This window comes from Lissotriton helveticus, chromosome 10 (assembly GCF_964261635.1).
Source record: "Lissotriton helveticus chromosome 10, aLisHel1.1, whole genome shotgun sequence".
NCBI classification, from domain to species: domain Eukaryota; kingdom Metazoa; phylum Chordata; class Amphibia; order Caudata; family Salamandridae; genus Lissotriton; species Lissotriton helveticus.
Genome location: NC_136071.1, coordinates 379,997,191 through 380,023,784, shown reverse-complemented (window position 1 = coordinate 380,023,784; position 26,594 = coordinate 379,997,191). Strand labels below are relative to the sequence as shown.

At 43.2% G+C, this 26,594-nt stretch overlaps 1 protein-coding gene and 1 long non-coding RNA gene across 5 annotated transcripts in view; both read right to left on the bottom strand.

Annotated features, from left to right (window-relative positions):
- The window catches only part of AOC1 (amine oxidase copper containing 1), a 258,333-nt gene that overhangs the window by 215,707 nt on the left and 16,032 nt on the right, over positions 1 to 26,594 (bottom strand). The window lies entirely within an intron of this gene.
- LOC144785240 (uncharacterized) lies at positions 6,404 to 15,110 on the bottom strand. The gene is made up of 3 exons (XR_013601812.1): positions 12,453 to 15,110; positions 10,574 to 11,600; positions 6,404 to 8,871 (listed from the first exon to the last, which is right to left on the bottom strand). It is a non-coding gene; the product is annotated as an uncharacterized LOC144785240 (long non-coding RNA).

Genomic DNA, 26,594 nt, shown 5'->3' with positions numbered 1-26,594 from the left:
CAGACAGGATTTCGTCATGTTCACTATGAAGCCCAAGTCCTCTATAACCCTGACTGCTAAAGTGGTATGTTCTAGATCTTGAGCTTTGGATTCTGACATTATGAGAATGTCGTCCAGATAAATGATCAGTCTTATCCCCCTTGAATGTAACCAGGCCGCAATTGGACGCATTACTTTTGTAAAGCACCAAGGGGCAGATGTGAGGCCGAAGGGGAGGCTCTTGAATCTCCACATGGTACCTTTCCATAGGAACTTCAAAAGATCTCTCTGATGCAGACAAACAGGAATAGTCAAGTAAGCATCTTTTAGGTCTAGGCGAGTTAGCCAATCTCCTTCCCTCAAAATGTCTCTCAACTTGTGAATACCTTCCATTTTGAAATGGTTGTATTCCACCCATTCGTTCACACCCTTCAGATTTATAACAGGCCTCATTGTCTTGTCCTTCTTTTCCACTAAGAAAAGTTTGCTCACGAAGCCAATGTAAGAATTTTCTGCGTTTTCTATGGCGCCTTTCTTTTCTTACTCTTACACTTCTTGAGATACCAAGACTTCCTGATCTTTTGCAAAACGTATTAGAGGAGGTCTCCTTACCTGTATTGGGTTTGCAACTAAATCTATTACATAACCAGAAACCGTCTGCAAAACCCAAGGGTCTGAAGTGATTTCTTTCCACATGTCTAGAAACAAAGCAAGTCTGTCGCCCACCTTTGGAGGGGTAAATGAAGGGTCTTTTAGAAAACATACCTTGGAATCTGCCTCTTCTTTTGCCTCTAAAGCATCCTCTTCCACCTCTCTGTCTCTGAGGGAAGAAGCCAGGTGAATACGATCCCGATTGGAATCCTGATTTGAATCCGCCTCTGGAGATGCCAAAACCATGGCCGGGGAATCGGCCCCGTATCCTCCCGACTGAACCAAAAATTCTTCTGATATCTTTTTGGACCTTTTGAATCGAATTGAAGGCCCCTGCGTATTTGGCCATCTCTTTAACAAATTCTTCCCCGAAAAGCATACCATCAGCTTTTTAGCCTGATTCTTTAGAGGCTAGCTCGGCCAGTTTCGAATCAATTTTCATTAGAAAACTTTTTCTCCTCTCAACACACAATGTGGCGTTAGCATTGCCTAATAGGCAAATGGCTCTTTGGATCCATTGTCGTAGGTCTCCAGAATTAATGATGCCATTTTGTAGATATGCCTCTTCACAAAGGTCAAAAATCTTAGTCAAGGGACCAAATACATCTAAGAGGCGGTCTTGGTACTTCTTGAGCCCTTTATCGAGTCCCCTTCTAGGGTCTCTCCCCATTTTATTAAGGAAGGTCAGCATTTTTTAATCAAGTTCGGAAGTAAGCCCAACTTTGTTGGCCAATGAGGGCCTGGGACATTCGATCTCATTCTGGTCAGGCCCTCCTTGGGCATTTCCCTCCTTATCCAGAATTCCACATATTGTGCGACATGTTTAATGGGTTCTCATTGAGGGGAGAGAGGATGTTGGATGGAGTTTGGGTCAAACATCTGTTCCCCTAGCGGGTCTAAAACATGGTCGGAGGTATCATCCATCTCTCTCTTAAACCTTTTGCCTCCTCAGAGGATTCAAAGTCATCAGAACATGAAATCAGGATGTCGCCACTGCTAGAGGATTTATCACAAACGATCACTTTATGATCACCTTTTATGGCCTTTATAGCCTGTCCATTACTCTCATTACGAGAGGTTTTCTCTCTGCCTTTCATTATAAAGGCCCCATTGTCTTGACCTTCTCTGACAGAGGTCAGGTGTCTCCTTTTGGAGTGGCCTTAACACCACTAACAGAGGCTAGTGGACCAACCGTGCCTCCTTGGACGGAACAAAGCTGTCCTTAGTCAGCCTTATTTCTTGAGAATCTTTCCTCCATCCTGTCAATGAAGTCATACAGCTTCTTACCAAGCTGAGAAGCGAGCGCTGAGACTGCTTTATCAACGGATTCTCTAATTCTGAGATCCCCAGAGTCTCCACTTACTTGGTCCATTTTAAGTTACAAGGAAAATAAAGATTAACATTTAAGTGACCCAAAGACAAATCTAGGTTAACAAATAGTAAATTACATGGGGAAAGGTAAAACTAACCTTATAGGAGTAGGGATAAAAAACACTGCATAAAAGCCTTAAATATTCGAGTAAAAGAGAAAAAATACGGAGAAACTGTTTGAAATAGCCTAACAGCTCGAGATCGCAAAGAGCAGTGTCTGTTACCTCATAGGGAAACTGACAACCGGCTCTTTTGCGTGTCCAAAAGATGGCCGCCAGAAATCCCTTGAGTTAGAGGAAGAAAGACGGATCCAAAATGTCCGTCGCGTCATGTGGCGCAAGTACGGTGGCTTCGGGGTGTCAGGAAGGGTTAAGAGGCATTGAGAGCACCTCGCGGCGAAGGGAAGGAAACCCATTTAAAAGGAATCTGCCGAGAAGACATCGGCTGGTGCGGCGCGTGAGGAGATCAACGATGAGCGCTCAAGCCTATGCGCGAGAAGAAGGAATGAAAGCCTCTGTTAAAAAATCGGAGGGGAAGATTGGTGCGAACTCGTTCTTGTTCGTGAGAGAGAAGGGTGAGTTAAAAGAAGCGCCGGTATCAGAGAAGGAAGCATGCGAGGTAGCGCGGGAGAAGCCCGGGACGGTGGAGGGGGGGGAATTGTGAGAACAGAGTCAAATAGGTAAAAGTATGCCAAGAGAAGTCAGAAAGGGAGCACAATGGCAACAAGGAATAATATAATATCAGACCCAAGGCAGACGATATGCAAGCAAATCAATCTAAACAGTGTTAAAATACAGTTAACACGACCACGATCCAAACAGTGCTAAAAACAGTAAACACAACCACTTGTCAAAGATAGCACTAAATAGTAGACTCAACACACTCAATATCCCAAAATAGCGCTCAATAGTCTTAAACCTGCAGCAAAATTATAAGTAGAGATAAACAGGTCAGATCAACTTATCTTGGCTGTGAGCAGCAACAAAGAAGGAATATGGCCGCCTCTCACAGGATTTTGTTAAGTTTGGAATGTTAAATTTTAGTTCTAAATTCTTTACATTGTTTGGTGTTGCTGCTGTGAGCAGGCAATTAAAGAAATATGCATAATATTGACCTCTGTGCCTTGCCATAAAATCATGACTTTACTCTTTGAAATGTTGATTTTTAAATAATACTCTTCTGTATTCCTGATCTACTCGGCATGTCGTCTTTGTAGTCCGATTGGTTTTAAATCCATTATTATGGCGTCCTCTGCATATAGCAGACAACACAGCTTTAAATTTCCTAACTTAGGGCTTTACTGACTCCCACTCTTCTTGGCAAATCATTAATATAAATAGAAAAAAGTAAAGGGTCCAAAAGGTACCCCTGCTTCAACCCATTGTTAGTTATTTTTCTCGAGAGGCCTTGTGTTCCCCCTAATAAAACCTGTGTTCAGGTGCAGGTATGGAGAGCAATAACTAATCGTAATAGATTCCCTGGTATCCCCATGGTGACCAATTTTCTCCAAAGTCTGCCCCTATCTACCCTGTTGAATGCTGTAGAGAAATCTATAAAAGCTGCATATAACGGCATTCCCCAGCTCACTGGGTATTTTTCGGTTAAGGTTTGCAAGACGGTGATATTATCCAAGGTGCCAGTATGTTTGCGAATTCCTGTTTGTTCTAAGGGAATAAAATCATTCCCGAATGTCCAATCTTGCAGATCAGCGAGGATGCTCTTTGCAAATAGTTTCCCAGTTGCATTGAGGAGAGAGATCTGTCTAAAACTGGCAGGAGAATTTTTTTGACCCTTTTTATATAGTGGAACAATTATTCTTCCCTTCCAGGATTGTAGGATATCAATAGACAAACAGACAAACAGTGGATGCAAAAATGTCGTCCACTCTTCACCATCCTGTTTTATTATGGCTATAGGAACATCATCTGGGCCCATCACACTAGAGTATCTTGCCCCTCTAATGTCTGAACATGATGGTGCACCATAATCGCTCCCCATGGTCTGGGCAGAGCTAACTTCTTGATTCTGCCCAACTGCGGAATTTAAGGCATACAACTGGGAAATATACATAGACCATTCTGCTTCTGGGATCAAAATAGGTTTTGACTTCTCTCTCCCATCACAAAATATTGCTATCAGTGCCCAATACTTCCTAGTGTCTCCAGAAAGAGTCACCTCTCGAAGTCTAACCCAATTTGAGTCTTCAACCCTTCTACGATCCGATACCATTTTCCTTTTCCGTGCTTGTTTCAGTCTATTAATTTCTCTTTGCCTTTGTATCGTGGGCAGCCTAAATTGATCTCTAATTAAATCATTAATTTCCCAATTCAATTTCCTGTGATATAATTACTAATGGTGCAAAACTGTTAACGTGCTTCTTTCTACCAAAGGTTCTAATTGCAGCCAAGATTCTCTCAAACCTGTGAATAGGGCTTTCTTGAATACAAATAAAAGTAGTATTTTCAAAGACACTCTGATTACAGAGTTCAGGCTTCTCAATTTCGATATCTACATTAAGAGCTAAAATACTATGGTCGCTCATACTTGTAGAAAATACCTTGAATTGTGTACATACGCTAAAAAGTTGGTAAGATACCACCATGTAATCAATTAATGAGAGACCATATGCGCCCGATAGGTGTAAGAGGCTGGGGAATCCTCTGGAAATCTGCCATTTAATGTTACAAGGTCTAAAATTCTGAGATTATGCAGAAGTAACAAGCCTCGTTTATCTGATCTTAAATGGTCCGGAAATACAGAATCTGGAATGAACCATACTTCCTCCAATTCAAGATTTGAAAAAGACATGACTGCACTGTTGGATAATTTGGCATTAAAGTCACCCACCATCATAATCTGTGAGCATTCTTCAGTGTTACTTTAACCTTCGCACAAAAGTACAACTTGAATCGACCAGTAAGTTTAATGCTCTCCCTGGGGGAATATACACATTTAACAATAAAAGGAAAACTGCTTGCCCCGAATTATCTTCACCAATCTTCAACTTCATTCTCATACAACACTTTGAGGGATGAGTATACATCATAGGATCCCATCTCTTGGTACAGCTAAGAGAAACAGCTAAACCACCACTGGCATGCCCTTTTACAGATGATTTTGCTCTACAACAATACACATAAAAGTTCTCAAAATCAAAATCCTCCCCCTTCCAGGTTTCTTGGAGGCAAATTATTTTAGGGTCATATTCTAATAATGATTTAAGCTTGCACCTACTTTGTCCTACCCACGTTACATTCCAGGATAGGATTCTTCTCAATTGGCTACCCCCGCAATTTAGGCTTTGTGTTTGTTACTTTTGACCCATTCAGGGTACCGGCCACCCAAATCCACTTAGCCAGCTCATCCTTCACGTTGGGACTACTGGGCATTTGGACTTCGGGACCTAAGATGTTAATTTCTCTGTTTCCTAGATTTCTCCCTCCTGTTATTTTGATATCTTTAGGGTTTATAGAGATTTTAGCGCCCCTGCTAGTAGAGAACCCTCTCCCTTGCATCTGATGGACCATTCCTGAGCTTTCAGACAGAATTGGGCAAGGGATTACACTAGAGAGCACATCTATACCTCTCTTCCTAAAGGAATCTACTTTAGCTATTACTAACATTGAAACTATCCCTGACGTGAATTTAACTCTAGTGCTTGGGGGTGCTTCTCAAATCTAAGTAGTCCAACTCAAGGTCTTTGCTTGTTATCGGTCCCAAGTCCTTCATTTCTGATAACAGCTGAGGAAGGGCACTTCCATTCAGTAACATTGATTCAGTTTCGAACAGCGAAAAGAGGAGCAAGGTCCTGCTGTCCTGCTCACCTGCCCGACACCTGGCCCTATATTTCCTATGGACCTTATACCAGACTGCCCTAACACCGGACCCCTTTCTAACATAACCCTGTTACTGTTACAAATTGTGATTAATTCTCCCTCCCCTGGCCGGGATCAAACTGTACTGGGAAAGTATCCCATCCACAAGAAAGAAGAGGGGCACCTCCCCTAGCTAAGTCTTATTCTAATACAGGCACATGTGAGATTGTCAATACATTTCCAAGTGTGGGTCTCTACTTGTTTCATAATTAACCACATTAATGTTCCAGGGAAGATTCTGATTCTCACTGTTGCCTATGTTGTCTTCAGGGGTCCCACTTTCTTCCTGTCCCTTTTGGCTCTGTGGGTTAATCAGCACCAGGTCCAAGCAGATTGGCTGATAACCATTATCCAGCCTAATTTTGTGACCCACATTCGATATAGATTGCCCCAAGATCCCGGGAACCTTTCTACTTGGAGGTGATTTTGCACTATTTAATTCCTCAATTACGTGAGGAGACCATGATTTTTTCTGTTTCTGTTTTGGAATACATCAAATCGAGTTCTTCTTCTTTCCCCTCCAACCAGGTTGGGTGTTACTTTCTCTCGGTGCGGGGACCTCCACTAAGGGTGCAATATCTAGAGTATTTGCTGATTCTTCAGTTAACTGTAGTTTATTCAGAGTGCCTGTTAAGCGTAAGTTGTTTGAGATACTTTTAAAAAAAATAGGATATACCTGTAATGGGGGCGTAACCAAAGTTGCTTTTAAGTTTAAATTTCCCCCTTGGCTAGTAGGCTGGGCATTCTCCATGTGTTGCTTACCTGGGGAAGAACTTACCATTGGGCTACCTCTCAGTGGTACAGCTTTCGAAGCCTCCTTCCTTTCCCCATCCTCTAACTTAATTCCACCTTTTGGCACCCCGTTACATGTTGGACATGAGCAACAGGCTACTTCAGGAACCTTTAATAATTTATTTGTAGCTTGATTAATTTGCTTGAGTTCTTGGACCCCTATTAATATGGGAGAGAGGACTTCCAATACATAATCAGAATTTGCCACACTTTTTTCTAACAGAGATAAAATTGAGGAGAGAATTTTCTCCAGTGCATAGACAATCTCTGAGGTTCCCCCCCTCCGTGAATTCTCAATTGAGTTCATGATGTTATCTGCCCCCTTATTCAGTAATACTGCTGATGTCCCTATAGCGGACAATTCTAATGAATGAACGTGTGATAAACTAGTGGGGGTACTACTATACAGGGTGGGCATATGTGGATGACCAGCTGATAAGACCGGAGGCACTCCCAATTCCAGATATGTCTCCATGTTGCTTGTTTTCTCATATGCCCATTCAGTTCTTCATTTTTTTTCATTTGTTTAGCAATGTCCAGTAGAGTATAGTCCTCTATTTTCGCCAGTTCAGAGCTAGAGCTAAGGTCTATACTATGTAATACCTTTAGCACCGGCTCACCCAACTTTAACAGAGAGGGACCTGACTTAAATCCGATCATACTTCTTGGATTGGCTTGGGGCTTGTCAAACAGAGATACCAACCCAGCCAATGGCGATAATGAAGTAGTTTCTTTTCTATTCAAATGTTCTTTCAGGAGGCCTTCTGCCTTGCCCACCTCTAGATCCATTTCCATCTTACTATCCTCCCCTCCTGTTTGTAAAACAAGTTCACCAGGTGGTTGTGTAGATGTCGACAACTGAATCTTTTCACCTTTATTATTCTGTTGTTAAATAATTACTGCAGGGTAAAGGGCCGCTTTGACCTCTGGAACAGTGAACTGAAGTCCATCCTCATTCACCGATTTTACATGGGAGTCCATCTCCACATCTTCCTAGGCCTCCTTTTTCTCTTCCTTTGTCCCCTTACCTTGCTTGGAGCACCTTACACCATTTGTGAGCATTGACATCACCGATGGGTACGTTTTCAAATAAGAAAGGTGATCCCTATTTCTCCTTCGCCGGATAGTTTTTGGGAATTTAAGGTGACTACTGTGGTTCGTATAGCGACCTACTGAGCTAGCAGATAGCCTTGACAGACCTGTAGCTGTTTCTACTGTTGCGTTTAAGCGCAAACACCTAGATGGCATTACAAGATACTCAATTATACTCTATTATAGTCTATTATTGTAATACTACTGGGCAGGAAGTGTGAAGAATAGGGAGTCCGATTCTCTGCTCTTCTGCAATTACTCCTCTTTCTCCACCGGCTCCACTGGCTCTCTTAAAAAGGATGGATTTATCCCCACAGCGCCCGCAACCTTGCCCACAGTCATTAACCGCAACCTTGCCCACAGTCATTAACCGCGCCCTATGTAAGTTGTTATCACTTAACGGGTCGCATGAGGAGAATGGGAGTGGGAGTGGGAATGGGAGTAGGAGTTTTAAAGTGAGCAGTGTGAGCACGAACACATATATGTGCCAGGGCACAAAAACAGAGCCCATAGAGACCCGTCTCGAGGAAAAACTGCCGGCCCACTCAAAGCCCTGGTCCTGCATCACAAACAACACAGGTGACACTATCTACTGCACTGAGATCCTGCTTAAATGTTAAGATGCTGCAGTAAGAGCAGTGAGGGTGCATCCTGTACTGTAAGGTTCAAGCGGCCGAAGCTCCACTCTCTCTCAGTGTCCTGTGCACAGGAAGTTTCTGCGCAACACATACAAACAATGGTTTTCCGTCGGTCAGCAGTGCAGCTGTTCTCATCCGCCTGCTAGACATCTCATTTGGAGAATATCCCTGCTGCAGGGGTGTAACACAGGCTCCTGCAGCCCCTGCGGTGCAGGAAGGGTTCCACTCCCTGGTGGCCACCCCATCCCATCATGGGTGCCCCATTCAGTCCAATGCAAACAACTGGCTCTGAAATACGGGAGACATTCTTTTCTGCAACATCATTTTGCGTGGCACCTCTGCCCTGCTGCAAAGACTAGTGTGCTAACTTCGGTCACAGATCGGAGCCCTAGTGGAATGACTCAGGGCCTTATTGAACATGCTGCAAAGATAAATCCGAAACCTGCAAATCTGGTAAGACCCTCAATATTAACCTAGGAACACCTTGGGTTGGCTCTTAATCAGCAAGGCTGAGCCAAAATTCTGAATCAACAAAAAACAAATGCCTATACTGATACTGTTTGACAAAGGTTTTGCCACCAGAGCAAAGAACGTTTATCCAAGCTGGGAAGTGCTTATAAGTAGCCTTTTATTAGATTATCTTAGTCCAAAAAACACAGGGGTATATTTGTATTAGTCATATACATTTAGAACAAAAGCAACACTTTTACATACACTAAATACAATGCGGACAAAAAAAGGGGGAATACATTTTTAAAAAAATTCAACAAACATACCAAAGTCAGTCGTATCACAATCATACCTTACCATTCATACATGAAAAACATACAAAAGCAAATACATACACGATTAAATAAAAGATAAATAATCATGTAATGTATTAGGTCTGCTGCAGTCTATACAATTATATACACAATAATATTTACAAGTATAATTCCAAATGAATCAGAGAAATCAAATATCAAATTGAAATATATACAGCAATTTTTTGTACGCCAGTAATGTGACACTGTATTCACACTAAAGGACAAAACCTATAAAAGGAAAGCAGACACTGAGCATGGAACGGCCTACGCGTTTCAAATCCCAGGGTTTTTAGCCGGGATTTTCGTCAGGGCCAGGTCATTCACTATGGAAAGTATCCAGGGAAGGAGTAAAACCTTAACGGTATCTTGTAGTGTTGCAAGTTCAAGTAGGGGGCCAGCCGGTTATGGTCAAATGCGTCCTTGAACAAGGACAGTACGAGTACAGAATTCAATCAATTTCTTCCGAAAAAACGGCCTCGGCATAAAGCTCCGTTGATCTCAATGAATCGGCGTCCCCTGTAGCACTGTTCTCCCACGCATGCGCGGGAGAACAGTGCTACAGGGGACGCCGATTCATTGAGATCAACGGAGCTTTATGCCGTTTTTTCGGAAGAAATTGATTGAATTCTGTACTCGTACTGTCCTTGTTCAAGGACGCATTTGACCATAACCGGCTGGCCCCCTACTTGAACTTGCAACACTACAAGATACCGTTAAGGTTTTACTCCTTCCCTGGATACTTTCCATAGTGAATGACCTGGCCCTGACGAAAATCCCGGCTAAAAACCCTGGGATTTGAAACGCGTAGGCCGTTCCATGCTCAGTGTCTGCTTTCCTTTTATAGGTTTTGTCCTTTAGTGTGAATACAGTGTCACATTACTGGCGTACAAAAAATTGCTGTATATATTTCAATTTGATATTTGATTTCTCTGATTCATTTGGAATTATACTTGTAAATATTATTGTGTATATAATTGTATAGACTGCAGCAGACCTAATACATTACATGATTATTTATCTTTTATTTAATCGTGTATGTATTTGCTTTTGTATGTTTTTCATGTATGAATGGTAAGGTATGATTGTGATACGACTGACTTTGGTATGTTTGTTGAATTTTTTTAAAAATTTATTCCCCCTTTTTTTGTCCGCATTGTATTTAGTGTATGTAAAAGTGTTGCTTTTGTTCTAAATGTATATGACTAATACAAATATACCCCTGTGTTTTTTGGACTAAGATAATCTAATAAAAGGCTACTTATAAGCACTTCCCAGCTTGGATAAACGTTCTTTGCTCTGGTGGCAAAACCTTTGTCAAACAGTATCAGTATAGGCATTTGTTTTTTGTTGATCCTCAATATTAAAGCACCTGTAGCAGACAAATGTGCACAACTGAGGCAGAATCATTGATATATGATTAGAATCAATGTAGTGTCCTGTTTGGCATCGCCATTCACATGTACTGCTTGCGACTGCCCGGAAATTGGATTCCACGCTTTTAGAGGTTTACAAACTTAAATTGTCACTATTTCTTGAGTTTGAAAACCATCTTGTGAAAATGCAGGCATTCATTGTTTCTGTAAACCAGCTAACATCAACACTAGGGCCATCATTTAGAGTTTGGTGGCTGTGATCCGGTCCGCCATATTACAAGTGCATTGTTTCCTTTGTCGCTTGTTACACTGAGGACGAGATATTCGTGACAGTTATGATGGGGTAACATGTTGCTGATTATTACATCAGGCTCTAAGATTGTACCCAGAAAACTCTGTCATTTTAACTAGAGTGGCAGAAAAAACACAGGAAACAAAATTGAGAACAGAAGAAAGAAATTATCGGATGCCTATTGGATGCTGACTTATTTGCACTGGTTACAAGCCAATGAAAATGTCCCCAGGGGGAGAGCTCCACCAATCAGAGGGGTGCTTGTTGGGACATAAAACACTCGACTTACACTCCTCTCTTCTAATCACCCGGAGGAAGGTGCAAGCAGCACTAAGTGATCCATGAGGGGCACACCTTAGAGTAGTAAGTGGGTTGTGGGGAGACGAGTCTTTTGCACTACAGTCCCTTGTTTAACTTTGTGATAAGGACGCTAGAATGGTGATGATTATTGTGATTTCCTCCCTACATAGGGTGTGACTACAGGGGTTCCTGAGTGCTTCCTCCAGGGGGCCCAGATGACCAACATTTAGGGTATGAGGGGTGTGAGCTGGTCTCACATCCTTACAGTTTGGAACATGTGATACACAACTGCAGTGTCACATTCACAATTTGTGCAATCAAAAGTCCATGCATTTTCAGCCTATCTATTTTAAAATTGTGTATGTTTATTATTTTATAGGTACCTATGAATTGTGAGGGATGACAAAGGTCAGCCCTGATTTATAGTGGCACTGACAGGAGTTTATGCCATGAAATGATCCTGTGGGATCACTGAAATAATATCGAGGGACAGAATATCGACCATCAAAAATATCGTTGACAAAATATCGACAGTCAAAATATCGAGTTTCTATCTACAAACAGGTAAGTACAAAAATATCGAGTTAAAAATATCGTTTACAAAAATATAGTTGTAAAAAATATCGTATTTACTAAAAACAGTGTTAAATTAAATTAATATTAATAATTAATTACTAAAATATACTTAAAATTACTTAAATTAACTTATAATAATTAAATAATTAATGAAAGTTAAATAAATATTTTTTTATTTCATATTTATTAAAACATATATATATAGTAACAAAATATAATAAAATAATACCCAAAAACTGAAAACTGACCCTGAACCCTAAAAATACCCCTTTACCCAAAAACCCAAAACTGACCCTGAACCCTAAAAATACCCCTTTACCCAAAAACTGAAAACTGACCCTAAACCCTAAAAATACCCCTTTACCCAAAAACTGAAAACTGACCCTGAACCCTAAAAATACCCCTTTACCCAAAAACTGAAAACTGACCCTGAACCCTAAAAATACCCCTTTACCCAAAAACCCAAAACTGACCCTGAACCCTAAAAATACCCCTTTACCCAAAAACCCAAAACTGACCCTGAACCCTAAAAATAAAAACAATTTTTTTTACTATCTATATTATATACTTACATATTTTCACTTTCTATATTATTTACAGTCGATATTACTTCACTTACCTTAAAAACGATATTTTGGCTGTCTATATTCTGTCCTGTCGATATTTTGTCCAAACGATATTTTGGAGTCGATATTATGTCTGTGCACCGATCCTGTGCTCTGTCCTGACGATTGCCACAGACTCTTTAGGCCAAGAGGCAGAGACATTTCTACGGTTTGAGTGGTGATGGGGTATTGGTTCCCCTAGTCTCCACACTGGTTTTGAAAACCAAGTGATATCTCACTTAAATTAAAAGGTGTTTGATTGTATCACATTTGTTTTTAGCATATTCATATCTCAGGTTCACGAGTCAGAAGTGTCTCCTTTACTATAAAGTGTAGTAAAATGGGGTTTTTGAAGAGCGAGGGGAGTCCTATGATGAAGCTTGACAACCTGGTGGTATGTGGGGACATCCTGACGCATTTTTGTGTGTGTCCATAGATAGGCTTGGGGTGGACAATCACTCATAAAAAGAATGGGTAAATAATTTCTTCCGGTGGCTTTTCTTGTGTTTCACGCTTGTGATTGGAGGCCAGCTCACCCTAGAGACCCCATTGTCTCTGGTCCCTTACCATGGAGAATTTACAAGGTTTTTGCTGATGTTTCACTGTTTTTTTACTTTAGTCTGGCTGGGGCCCTGCTATCCAGGATCCCAGCCTAGCTGCTTCCTCTCTAAAAGGATTCCATATACTTTAGGTGCACTCCAGTTTAGTTACTGGGGTACCCGTATAAGTCCCTAGTATATGGTATTCTACATACCCAGGGCATAGGTACCCCAGAGGCCTACCAGGGGCTGAAGCATGTATGATGCCACCCTTGGGCAGCCTTCCAAAATGACACCACAGGTCTGCTACAGCAGCCTGGTATGGTGGTGTATGCACCCCTTACTTAGATATAGGTTCCCTATATCTACCTTATCTCACTACACATATAAACCTCAGTCACCCCTGTGGCATGCCTTATCAATCCTGAATGCAGGGTGCTGGGTTTTGTGTGAGAGGATGCCCATGCATGAGCATTGCCCCTCTGCAGCCTTCGGAATCTATTCTCCAGGGTTGTTCTGTGATGCAGCCAGACCATATACTCTTAAGTGCATTATAACCTTGCGGTAAATGCTAACTTTGGAATGGCTGCAAGGAAACATGTTGTGTTTGGTGTCAAACACTTTGGAATCATAACTCCCCCCCCCCACCAGTCCTGGTGGCGGGGGTATGATTCCACCCTCCTAGAGGGAGAAACATGACCACACCGGTACACCCGGTACCAGCTTAAAAGAACCCTGGCATCACAAAATGGGTGCCACAGACTTGAGTCTGGCCTCCTGCTGCTGGATGAAAATCTGGCAGGGGAGGCTTGGACAATAGGTTTCCTGTCACAGGGAGGGGTCACCACCTCCCAGATAGGCTTTAGTGTATTAGGGCTGGGTGGGTGCACTCCAAGAGTGCTTTGAAGTCAGCACTGGGGGTACATTTCGTGTCCCTGTGCATAGCCCAGTTCAAACCAGTTGCAGGGGCTACCAGCCCCTGCTCTGGCGCGAAACTGGACAAAGGAAATGGGTGTAGCCACCCCTCTTTCCAAATCCTCACATAGGTGGGTCCCCAGAGTTTGTCCCACCCCTTCCTTGCGTATAAGATAGGAAACCCTGGCAACAGGACTTTAGATTACACCTGGACGAAACTCTGATACTGAATCCTGGAACTTCGACGATCTGCACGACGCTGGATGACTGAAGAATCTCCCTTGGAGTAAAGGAATTACTCCCCTGAGTGGCAGGCACCAAAGACTCATCTGACCAGTTTGCATCTCTGAACCTCCCACCGGACTCCGAAGAATTTGCAACACAGGAGGTGGATTTCCAGACTTCCCAGAGGCTGACTCGAGTCCTCAGCAAAGCTGAGACCCGTAGCCCTCAAGGGTTTCGTGGAACCAGAACCCCTGGACACCATTCACATTTGCAAGTGCGACTGCTTCTCAACGATCCTTGAGGCTGTGCATTTGGTTACTTGTAGTCCAGACCCTGAGCAGCATTTCCACCAAAGATTGCTGGCCTGCACTCCATGAGTGTTCGGTGCGCCGGCCCTTTGTGTTTTCTCTCAAGGTACCTTCGCAATCCCCGGTCCGTCAACTAGTGGGTCCCCGAGAAGGCAACTTTAACTTTCCTTGGGTTTCCCTGGTTGCTCCAGACGTGCCCTGACTCTCCATCACTTGGGGAGTCCTCTGGACTTTGCTGGTCCACACCGAAGCATCTTTTCTTTTTCTGCATGTGCAGCTGCTGCCAAGGCTTGTTGTGTTCAATCTGAGCACCGATGCCGCAGCACTCGACATCCTTTCAGGGACAGCTTGAACCTAGCTCCTGGTCATCGTCGAAGCCTCCTGGTCCTTGTGGCTGCAGTGACAAGCTTCACCTCTTCTCACCTGAATCACCCGACATCTGTGAGCATTCGTGTATAGTGCCCCTGGTCACTGGCAAGTGACCCAGACTCTGTCCCCTCTGCTTTCAGGTTCCTCACATCTTCAATCTAGGCTTGGATCACACCGGACACTTTTCTTCTCCACAGCAGCAGCATTTTTCAGAGGATCACCATTGAAATCAACGACAATTCCCAACACCATTTGACACCTATGCACCTAGCTTCCCTGGGTGAGGTAACTCAAGTATTCCGATGCTCTCGTGGGTGTTGGTCCTAGAACCCCTTAAGTCTAAAGGGGGTTGCTCAAAATCCTCTCCTAAGTGTCCTTTATCTTTACAATTCCAACTGCGACTTTCCCCATAGAAGCCAACGGTGCTCGCGGCTGTGTTCTCACACTGCATGCGTCCCCCGTGGGTCCCCTGTGTCACTACCTTGGGTGTTTCCTTGGGGTCCCAGCGATTCTACAGGCTCTAGGCCTTGTGTCTAGTCAAGTCGTGGTTCTTATACCACTTTCTTAATATATGGTTTGGTCCCCCCCCACGGTCCCAGTGTATATTGTGCTATTTACTGAAGTTCTATTGCATTTAAATTGTGTGCCTTGCTCTGTATTCTCATATAGAGATTACTAGAGAGTGTTTAGTAATAAATACTTATGTTTTCTATATATATATATATATACCTTGTGTGGTTCTCCTTTCATTTAGACATTTAAGTGGTTATAATCTGGTAAACCAAGCTGCTTTACACTCCTTGGAAGACTTAGCCTGAAGGCTGCTCGCCATAGCTACCACTAGGATAGCTTTCAATAAAGGTTGTCTTAAACCTATTATCAATAAGGGTTGTTTAGACTTGTGCTAGGTGCCCACTAGAACTAGTGGACAGCATATGCCAGGCCAACTTCTCACACAGAACACCAACTGTTCAGAGCTATTGGTATATAAGGAACAAGAGGCAACATTTTTAGCAGATGTATCTTCAGATATTCTGAAGGCCTATGCTATGACTATGAGGCCAATGTTAATTCGGGAAGAATTTGTGGATGAGGGATTGGAGAGCAGGCTCTTTAGAAAAAAAGTTCAGCTAAAACTTCCCTTTGAAGGAAAGATGTTTTTTAGAGAACAGATAGATAATATGATTACTAAGGCTTTCAAAGATTGCAAACCTGCCATGCCTTATAAAGGGAAATCCTAATCCACTCAGAACCACTGTGGGTATTCTTTCTATTGCTTGGCCAGGAAGGATTCTCAGTCTTACTCTGATCGGTGAATACAATTCCAGCCAAAGAAATCTACTTCTACTGCTGATCCCAAGGCTTAACAGGGACCCCCTTAGCGGAGGTCCGGAAATGTATTGGACCGACGCCACCTTACAGTAGGAGGCAGGCTTTCACATTTCCAGGAAGTATGGGAAGAAGATGTGTCATATCAATGGGCATTGATTATTGTCAGGAAGGCTATCATATAGACTTTGTCAAGCTTCAGCCCGAATGTGGTACCATCTGTACTTCCGTCTCCATAAATCCATTAAAACGCCAAGCTCAGTGGATTGAGGTTCAGGCCCTTTTGGGGAAAAGGGCAATTGTTCTGGTTCCTGTTTCAGGCTAGAGGAGAAGAACCTATTCCAGTTTGTTCCTATTGCAAGAAGCTTCTGTAGACTTCAGGCCAGTTCTAGACCACAAAAGAGTGAATGCATGGGTCGAAAATTGCACTTCTAAATGGTTACTTTGCAGTCAATAATTCTAATGGTAAGTGACCGGGAAAATATGATACAAATAGATCTTCAAGAAGCTTATTTGCACATACCTTTGGCAGGAGAGCATAAAAAATGTCTGCGATTCGCTATAGGCGATCATCATTTTCAGTTTACAGAATTGCCCTTCGGGCTGAAGCCAGTCCAACAAGTATTCACAAAAATCCTGGCACAGTTGGTAGCATTGGTTCACTGTCAAGGGATCTTCCTTCATTCGTACCTAGATGACTGTAGGATTTATGTCCATCCAAGAATCTGGTCCAGCGACACACAAAGGTGGTGCTGACCTTTTTACACAAGCATTGTGTTTTGATGAATCTAGAAAAATCCAGCTTAATGCTAGTACAAGACCAACCGTTTATCAGGCATGATTCTGCATCAATATTGATTTAGTCATCTTGCCAGATGAAAGGCTAACAAAGATTCAGTCTCATATCTCAAATATACTGACTCAGACTGCTCCAATGGCTTCCGCATAGTTTCCAGTTCAAAAGGATTTGGTGGCAGTAGTCTTTCTAGTTCCTTAGACCAGGTTCCATCTACACAAGTTGATGGCTTACATGTTAGCACATTGGTACCCCCTCTCTGAGTCTAACCATCCAGATCCCTCTTGCTCCCCAGGAACAGGAGTATTTGGAATGTTGGCTAAGGAAGGAACACATTTAAAAAGGTATCCCTCTTTCCCTTCCAGCACCCAGGATTGTTACAACCTATGTCAGGCTGTGGGGCATGGATGGGGGTTTACCAGATCACGGGGTCATTGTCTCCTTCCCAGAGCAGGAGGTTGCCCAATTGGAGAGAGCTGTAAGCAGTTCAGTTTACCAAAAATCCTTCTCATGTCATCTTAGAGGACTGGCGGTTCTGATAAGAACAGACAATGTGACAGCCAAAGCCTATATCATCCTACAAGTGGGTACCAAGTAGCAATCACTGGGGAAAACTGTGAGCAATCATTGGGCAGAGACCAGACTGATCTCCACTTCGGCGATCCATATCCAGCTGATAGCAAATACTCTGGTGGACAATCTAAGTGGATTTTTGCCTCCATCGGGGGATATATGTGGAGAAATTATTCAGATGTTGAATCCCAGGGATATATCCTTTTGCAACATTCTCTATGCCAAAGTGATGAGATTTTGCTCAAGGGTCAAGGAAGATAATGCTTGGGCTGTGGATGCTATCTCAAGTATATGGTCTCAAGGTCTTTTCTATGCTTTCCCCCTTTCCCTTCATCTCCAGATTTCTTTTTTAGGATGAGGAGGGGGAGAATTTCAGTGATTTGATAGCACCAGCATGGCCCCACTCCCCTTGGTATCCTCTCTAATGGGGATGAGGCAGTCATAGAAATAGAGTTCTGTGAACCCCTCCCTGCTTCAACTCCCAGTGTTAAAACTTCCCAAGATTAAACTAGCGGTTTGGATGTTGAAAAGCTATGATTACTGAATAGGGGGGTACCTGTGAGTCTGACTAATATTCTTCAGGCTTCTAGATGATATTTAACTCGGATAAAACGTAAGGCACTGGTGTTCCTTTAGTAAGTGGTGTCAGTCCAACGACTTAGATCTCACAACCTCGATTTGTTTGATACTATGGCCTTAAACTTCAGTGAGCAGCAATTAAAGCTTTTAGAAACTCTTGGATTAACCTCTCGAATAGGAAGGTTTAGTTGGTCGTCTTTTCAAGGGTCTAACTCACATTATTTTTTCTCCTAAGAAAAGCTTCCCTTTTTGAGGTCAGTCCTTGGTTGCAGATGCTTTAATGGGTCCTCTATTTGATTCTCTGAAAAGCATACATCTCAGGACATTAACTCTTAGGACTTTTTTTCTTGGTGGCTTTCAAGCATCCTTATTGTAGAACATTTAGGGACCATGTTATTTTGAAACCTCTTCTGTTATTTGTTCCTAAGGTTACTACTCCCTTTCACAAGAGTTAGGAGTTGGTTGCACCTTTAGTTTTTGCATTCTCCTACGTCAGAGGAGGAAGTTGAGCTACATCATCTGGATGTCAGAAGGTCTCTTCGGATATATTTAAGACAAAGTGGTTTCCTTAAGAATTTCTGTTTTATTGTTTGTAAATCTTGGACCAGTAAAGAAGGGTTTACAACCATCCACTTCATCTTTGGGACGATGTTTTTGTTGGTTTTACGACTCTGGGCACTTTACCACTGTTAATCAGTGCAAAAGTGCATATCCTCTCTGTGTAAATTGATATTATGGGTTGCTGTTTTCATGATTGGCTTTTTTGAATTACTACTAAGTCCCTAGTACAGTGCACTCAGTGTGCCCAGGGCCTGTAAGTCAAATACTGCTAGTGGGCCTGCAGCAATGATTGTGCCACTCACAGAAGCAGCCTTTCAAAGGGGTCACAGACCTGCCTGTGCGCAGTCTCTACTGCGATGTCGACCTGGCAAGTGCACCCACTTGTTAGGCCATAACCTTCCCTTTTATTACATGTGAATCACCCCTAAGGTAGGCTTAAGGTACCCCTGTGGTGAGGGTGCTGTTAATGAGAAAGGTAGGACATGTACTGGTGTGTGTGACATGTCCTCATAGTAAAATACAGTGTATTTAGTTTTTCACCATTGAAAGGCTATCTGTCCGATAGAATAGAATGGGTGTTTATTTATAATATCTTATAAGTATATCTTCCCATTGGGACACAGTAGAAAGATGGAGTTCAGTGTGCCTGAACTCAGAATATAAAAATGCATCTTTTAGTAGAGATGATTTTTATATTGTGTATTTGAAAATACTACTTATAGAAAGTAGGAATTTTCTTACTTAGCCATCCTGTGTGTCTCTGCTGGTTTGTGGATTGAAAGTGTGGCTTTGGAGTTAACAGGGGCTGGGGATGTGCATTCACTGTAGACAGCCACTGGAGGGTTGAGGTGTGTCCTGCCTCTATTGGATGAGTCAGGTCTGGGCTGAATAGACCTTGGCTGTATTTAAAGTAGGGGGAGGAGATTTCTTTGCACCTGAATGGGCCTTGTAAGCCTTACCCAATGCTGTCTCCACCTCATTCCAGGGAAGCTGGAACAGAGAGGACAGAACTGGTTTTGACTGAGCATAGAGCCTCTCTGCCACAAGAGAACAAAGAGAATTGGAATATAAATATTGGGGCCCAGACCCCAGAACTTTAGATTACTTCTGGGCTCAAGAGGAACCTCAGCCAAGGAGAAAAGCTGGGAAAGCTGAGGGACAAATAGTTTGCTGTGTGCTGTGTATCCTGTTTGAAGAAGAACTTGCCTCCTGTTCTGGAATCTCAGGGACAAGATAGTCTATACCATCAGCTCCCCTGAATTTCCTTGCTGGGAGTTCTGACCTGCCAAGAGGTGTTTGTTACTGTGTTAGGCCTCTGGAGGTTGTGCCTGCTACTGGGGGCTGGGAAAAGAGAAGCAACTTAAGAAACATGATGCATTCGCAACAGTTCCAGATGCATCGTCGTCGTGCAGGAAGAATTGCACGCGTCACCATTGTGCCGTTGAAGAAAGTGACACAGCGCCTGCCCGTGGCTGGAGAAATCACTGCATGCCGAATCCCGTGCATTGACCTCCGAAGTCTGAGATCACCGTACCAATTCCGACACAGGCTGGAAGAACAGACGCATCGTGGGACCGTGGCTGGAGAGTCCAATGCAGCAGCGTTGCCGCCACAGCATCGAGAACCGCAAAGACAACAGTTGATGGACAGAATACAGAACAATGTCATACATCCACCCCAGTACAAAGATCTGGGCCTAAATCCATCGTTTTTTTGCTCACCATGCCATTCCAGTATGAACCTAGCCATATGCAAATCAGTCTTGACCCTGAGCCTCATGGGAACAGTCTTGCCCGAACTGCCAAGCCAGGTCCTCCCTGGACTGGAAACAAGCATTTCAGGGTTTCATCCCTCATCAGCCAGGATAGCTTGACTCCAGTGGCATGGTGAGCATGGGACCCACGTGTGGGCATACTGGTCCCACTCGGGGTGACAAATGCATTGAGGACTGGCGCATTCCCGATCCCCATGCATCGCACTGGGGAACCAAGTCTACATCAACACTGGGGATGCAGTACGAAACTGACGTATCACTTACCCACACAGTAAGAAACCGATGCATTGACTCCCCTTCAGTAAGAAAGCGACGCATCACCTCCCCTGCGTGGCAGTAAGGGACCAATGCATCACTTTCCCTGGAGTAAGGATCTGATGCATCACCTTCCCTGGGCATAAGGAATGGACGCATAACCTTCGCTGCAGCTGTTTTTGTTTATGATTTTGATGCATCCATGACACTTTGGGCTCGATTACGATGGAGGATGGACTGGTGTCCATCCGCCAACTTGGTGGTGTCCGAGACTGTCTGCAACACATGTGGCAGTCCGCACATCCAATTAGGATGTGACCGCCACCATGGCGGTCACATTTTGCACTATAACGTTGCGGCGGGTGCAGCTGAATGCAGCATCCACCGCGATGTTCAAAACGCATGTTGTGCATTTCACTGCACTATGTGGCAAGGCACCACACAGTGCCACCCACTTGGTGCAGTGAAATGTAGGGGGGTACCATGGGTACCCCACCAGTGCACAAACACCCCCACCAGACACAAGGGGGGGCCTGCAACGGGCCCCCAAAACCAATGCCTGCCAGCCTTTCAATGGCAGTTTACCCCCCATGGAAAGGCTGGCTGAAGACAGCATCCTAATTTGGCTAATGGTGCCTGCTAGGCACCGCCACCATTTTATGGATGCAGACCGCTCCGCCAGGCAATTGCAACAATTGCCTGTGGCGGTTCCGTGGTCTTTGCGTCCGCTACGGTCGCAGTATGGATCCCCCTGCCATCGTAATGTAGCTTGGGAAAAGCGCTGTCTGATGGCAGAAGGCCCGCCACCGCACGGCTGGCGGTGGCGGTCCTTTCACCATCGTAATGACCCCCTATGTGTTGAAAAGTCACATCTATAGTTTGCCATGGACAGAGATGTTTGTACTTTTTAAGTCATAGCTGATAACCGTTTTGTGGATTTTTGTTGTTATGGTCTTGTTTGGTTTAGATAAAGATTACTTATTTTTGTAAACTGGTGTGGTGTCCATTTGTAGTGTTTTCGCTGTATTACTGTATGTGTGCACACATGCTTTACACATTGCTTCTGAGGTAAGCCTGTCTGCTGGTGCCAAGCTACCAAGGGGGTGAGCAGGGGTTATTTTAGAAGTGTTTCCCCCTTACCCTTACTAGGAAGAAGGGTCTCTACTTGGACTAAGGTGCAGACCATTGCCAACTAGAGGCTCCATTTCTAGCAGGAAGGATGTCCTCATTTTGTAATGAGTGGAAGCGAGGGAAGAGGCATTGCTGTTTACCTCACACTGCAGTGTTTCAAACTGACTTATTTGCTACTCACCAGTGCAAAATGGAACCCTGCACAACCCCTCTGTGGCCTGATGCCAAAGGAGAATGACATTCAAGCAAATAGTGTCTGAAGGAGGCTGACACACCCCTTATCACACATATTTACAATTGGCCATTTAATTAATAGCAGTTACCAGGATCAGCAGAATTGAAAATTGCGGTATTTTACAGTCAAATATTTCTCTGTGTCATGAAAAAACACAATGCAAAAACTCGTAGGGGCTTGTTTATGAAAACTGTTGCATCGCTGCGTGAAAACACGGATGCAACAGTTTTCAGTGGACCATCCTTGTGACACGACGGATGCCCTGTATTTACTGTACGGCGCTCCATTTCCCAAGGAGTGACAGATGCATCAGGAATCCTGACTTATTTGTCAGCGCAAGTCACGCATTGCTGTAATTGTGTCGCAAGCATGACACAACTCCAGCAATGTATGAGGCAGTCCCACACACATATAACTGAGTCACTCAAATGCCTGCTATGAGGCAGGAGTAAGGTTTCGACACAGTGGCGTCCGAGAAGTGGCGCAGTGAAATCTGATAGATTTCATTGTGCCACTCCTACAAGGCTTTGTTGCTAGGGAATGCCCACCCTGCATACAATTTAATTCAATTTAGTTTTTATTTGTTACGGAACTCCTACGGAGATCCACAAAAATACACCAGTACAGTAAAAAAACATACTAGAAATACTTTTTTAAATACACCAAAAAATAAAAACAGAAAAGAAGAAAAAAAAAAGAGAAACATACTTTGTAACAGATACGAAATTCTACATTGGCCAACCAGCAAACATTACACATACCAACTAAACTCTTTAAAAAATTTCGTAATAAATGACCAGGAATGTTTTAAAAAATTGAAATATTCGATGGCAAACCATTTCATTTGGTGGGGACAAGACAAAAGATCGAGCCTCCTGAACAGAATGAATATTAAATTTGATAAATGAGGGTCTTCAAAAAATGCGCCTTGCCCTTAGAAGTTCTGGACTCACAAATAGCACATGATTAAGATCCTGTATTTGAGAACAGCACAATTCGCACATTCTCTCCTCTCTAGGAGTTTTTTCCCAAATAGTAGTATCAACCTTCTAATTCCATGTGGGACATTCCATGAAAGATAGGGCTGGGGTCTACTCCCCATCACACTCACACAGTTCACTTCATTGCGGGCTTTAGGTTGACTTAAGGCTGTGTCTCTTACTTTACTAATCGTGCTTACTGACTTCTTTAGGAATGACTTCAGTACAGGGTTAGACATGGGTGAATCACAATTTAAACTAAGCCCAAATGAGTGGTTTGTGTAGACAAATGATCTGAAAAAAACTCATTTATCTTTTAATTTAGCAAAGATTTCCATCTTCAAGGCAGCCCTTAGGGTGCCCTCATCCCCCCAGAAGAGGGAGTTCCCCCACCACAGGACCGCTGCCAAGGATGAAGTATAAGAAGAGACTAGATGGAATTCCAAGTGAAGAACATGTGGGGCAGCCAAAGAATTTAAATTACAAATTTGGCGGAAAAACCGCCTTCAGCCTTATCAAAAGCAAGCCAGTAATTCCTATACAATACTTCTGCAGCATATGTTAATGTAGGAGGGATTTTAACCTTAAATACTGACAGAACCTTATTAAAATGACGTCTCCCACAGGTCTTATAAAATCTATTTAAAGCTCCAGCCTGGGAGGCGGCCTTACCAACACACTGTTGATGTGCTCTGAGTCACACCCGTTCTTTAAAAAAACCTTCTCCAAATACAGATCCGAATTGACCAATTCAAGTTCTTCCTGCCCCAACGACCACTCATACCCTTTCTTTATTCTGAGACCTTTCTTGCGAAAGACTCAAATTTTGCTTTTGGCAATATTGATTTTCAAAAAATGGTCCTCCGCATATTTGGCCAAGGCATCCAGATGACGCTGCAAGCCAGTAGGAGTTAAATCAAAAATTGCAACCTCATTTGCATATAGTAGAGAGCCAATGGACTTTGTACTAATTCGAGCGGAGTCCCCCCTCACTGAGTTTAATTTACCGGGGAGGTCATAAATATAAAAGGAAAACAAAAGTGGGGCCAACAGGCAACCCTGCTTAAGACCATTATATGTCTTAATCCTACAGGAAAGCCCCAGCGAGCCTCACATCATCACTTGACACCATGTGTCTGTGTGTAATACTATTATAAGGCCCAGGAGGTGGTATGGCGTACCAAGATGGGAAAGTTTTCTCCACAGCGTCTGACGATCCACTTTATCAAACGCTGTGGAGAAATCAATGAATGCTGTGTAGACTAACATGCTTTGTGAGAAAATATAGTTCTCTACGATGGTCTGGACAGCCGCAATGTTATCCAGCGTTCCATGGTTCTTTCTGAAACCTGCCTGTTCTGGCGGTAAGATGTTCTGGTCTTGGGCCCACTGCTGCAAATGCTGAAGTATACTTTTTGCAAATACTCTGCGCGAAGCATCCAGCAGCGCGATCTGTTTAAAGCTAGTAGGCGACCTTTTTGAACAACGGAACTATAATACTCCCCTTTCAAGAGGAGGGAATACTAACCGTTCGAATACAGAAGTTAAACAGTGGCGCAAGAAAGGCTCCCCATGCAGCTGGTTCTTTTTTAATTAGCATAATCAGGATACCATCCGGTCCTTGTGCGCCGGAGGTTCTAGCATTCTTTATATAGTCCATCACTTCATCTCTTGACAGGGGACCATATTCAACGAAGACAGCCTCCTCTATTACAGGCATGTGAAAAAGAACTGAGCTGTTAAGTTTATATAGTAGTGAGATATAGTCCACCCACTCACTTTCTAGGATCGGAATGGGGAGTGCCCTCTGTCTAGAATCACAATATTCTGCAATCAGGTGCTAATACTTTTTTTAATCTTTGGCTCTCGCGGCTTCCCTCAACCCTATCCATTTAGGATCCATCTTGTTTCTCTTTGCTCTGAATTTATAACAGCTTCTAACTCGCTTAAGGCGATTAATTTCCTGTTGCATACCCGTGAAACATTGTTGATGTTGTTTCCGAACTAAATGGTTAATTTCTTGATTTAGTGCCTTCAGGAAGTGGGGGTCATGATTTACCTCAGCGGTATTTTTTTATGTCCAAAATGAACGACCATTAGTTTTATTAAAAACCACTGAGCCCTGGCACAAGTGCCCTTGATTCAGTGCAGGTAGATTAAAGGCCAAAGTCAAGCTTATTACACTGTGATCACTCCATACTGACGGAGAAACCTCTAAATGTTCACAGGCCCCAAACATTTGATAGGAAACGTCTACATAGTCCAATAGGATTTGTGTGCGATGAGATTGAACAGTAAATTGTGCTGTTTTATCGACTGGCATTCTCCCGTTTAGAATGACCAAGTCTGCTATCAAGCAGGAGGAATCCCCGTTTATCCATTTTTATTTTATCCGGTAAAAAGGATTCAGGAATATGCCAGATTTCCTCTTTATCTGGGTTAGCATACATTTCCAGCGCGGAATTGGACATTTTTGCATTTAGGTCTCCCACTAATACCACTAAGTGGCATTCTTCCATGGTGGCTATCTCATTAATATATAAAAAGAGTGGGCTCAACAGATGGTCGAGATTTTTTCCAGGGGGGATATAGAGATTTGCTACTAGGAAGAAGGTGGGCCTGCCAAACTCTCCCAGACATGCCTGCTTCAGGCAAATACAGAGATTTGATGGATGGTAAAAAACGTTCTAATTCCAATTAATCGAGTTCTTAAGCAGAATGGAGACCCCCCACTAGCAAGTCCCCTTTCGGAGTGCTGAGCATAACAAGAGAAAGTAAAAAACCCATCACAATCAAAATCTTTGCACGCCCAAGTCTCTTGTAGGCATATAATCGGAGGATTTAGAGATTTTAAAAAGTTAAATTTTTCCTCATCGTGCCCTAAGCCGGCCATATTCCAGGACAGAAGTAACCCCTCCCTGGCTATCTCAGAGGAGCACTTCTTTCTACCTCTGGACAGTTTTGCTACCCAACTCCAATGGGCTAAATCATCTTCTGTGTTAGGGGTCTGACGGGCAACTACAGAATCAGACACCATATTTATTAAGCGGCCCTTTTTATTTAGTGAGACCATGATATTTTTGGCGTTACCCATAGGGAAAGTTGTACCCCACATGGTAGAATATTCCTCAGGATTTGATACAGATATTATATCTAGCCCTTGTTTTAAAAAGTGCTCACAGTTCTGTATGGTCAAATTGGCCACTAACAAGGAGCAGAAGGTAACTCTGGAGAAGGAAACATTCTGCTGCTGAATAATATTCATATTTAGAATATCCCTGCTTTCTAACAGCTTCAGTGCCTCTATTTCAGAAAAAAGTTTGAGGATGAGTCGTCTATTTATTGGATCGGATTCAGTCTCAAATAACCAAATGAGATCCACTATGGACGAAGAAGCGGTCTGCACCACATTGGCTTTCTTTACGGCATCTCTTTGGGGAATCCATATAGGCACCCTATCACTATTATTTACCGCCTGTACCTCCGCTTTGGACTTGATCTGTGCTTGAGACCCCACCTCTAGGTTACCATCTTGTCTAACCCCACGAGCTCTGGACCATGTTTGAAATATAGGGACTCCACCTCCCAGTATTGTACCCCTTACAAAGGATCGCCCCCTCACTGAGCTGAAGAGGATGAGGTACTAGCGGAGACTGCAGCAGAGGACTTAATGGA